The sequence below is a fragment of the Aedes albopictus genome, chromosome 3 (genome assembly GCF_035046485.1).
Source record: "Aedes albopictus strain Foshan chromosome 3, AalbF5, whole genome shotgun sequence".
Classification (NCBI taxonomy): Eukaryota; Metazoa; Arthropoda; class Insecta; order Diptera; family Culicidae; genus Aedes; species Aedes albopictus.
In genome coordinates, this window is record NC_085138.1 from 58,913,667 (window position 1) to 58,914,685 (window position 1,019).

Consider the following 1,019-nt stretch of genomic DNA (forward strand, 5'->3'; position numbering starts at 1 on the left):
TAGCTGAATAAGTTCCCCGATTTCTCCAAAATACCCCAAGCTTCTCCGGAAATTACCAAAGTCTCCTTTGGAATCCCCAACATCTCTTACAATGATCGCCGACATCTCCTAAAAAACCCTAAGTCGCTGAATAAGTTCCCCGATTTCCCCAAAATTTCCCAAGCTTCTCCGGAAATTACTAAAGTCTCCTTTGGAATCCCCAACATCTTTTACAATGATCGCCGACACCTCCTTAAAACCCCAAGTCGCAGAATAAGTTCCCTGCTTTCTCTAAACTACCCCCAGCATCTTCTGAAATTACCAAAGTCTGCTTTGGAATCCCCAACATCTCATAGAATGAGCCCCAACATCTCCTAAAAAACCCTAAGTCGCTGAATAAGTTCCCTGATTTCTCCAAAATAACCCAAGCATTTCCTGAAATTACCAGTCTCCTTTGGAATCCCCAACATCTCTTACAATGAGTCCCGACATCTCCTAAAAACCCTAAGTAGCTGAATAGGTTCCCCGATTTCTCCAAAATACTGCAAGCTTCTCCAGAAATTACCAAAGTTCTCTGAAATTACCCGATTTCTCCAAAATAACCCAAGCATTTCCTGAAATTACCAAAGTCTCCTTTGGAATCTCCAACATCTCATGGAATGATCCCCGACATCTCCTTAAAAACCCTATGTCGCTGAATAAGTTCCCCGATTTCTCCAAAATACCCCAAGCATATCCTAAAATTACCATTTTTTTTAGATATCCCCAACATCTCTTACAATGAGCCCCGAAATCTCCTAAAAAACCCTAAGTCGCTGAATAATTCCCCGATTTCTCTAAAATACCCCAAGTATCCCCTGAAATTTCTAAAGTCTCCTTTGGAATCCCCAGCATATCTTACAATGAGCTCCGACATCTGCAAAAAAAACCCTGAGTCGCTGAATAATTTCCCCGATTTCTCCAAAATACCCCAAGTATCTCCTGAAATTACTAAAGTCTCCTTTGGAATCCCCAACATCTCTTACAATGATCGCCGACAT

The 1,019-nt window shown here is 41.5% G+C and overlaps 1 protein-coding gene across 1 annotated transcript in view; it reads left to right on the forward strand.

The window, feature by feature from the left end:
* The window catches only part of LOC134290206 (myb-like protein X), a 704,426-nt gene that overhangs the window by 271,438 nt on the left and 431,969 nt on the right, over nt 1–1,019 (forward strand). The gene's annotated exons all lie outside the window — the stretch shown is intronic.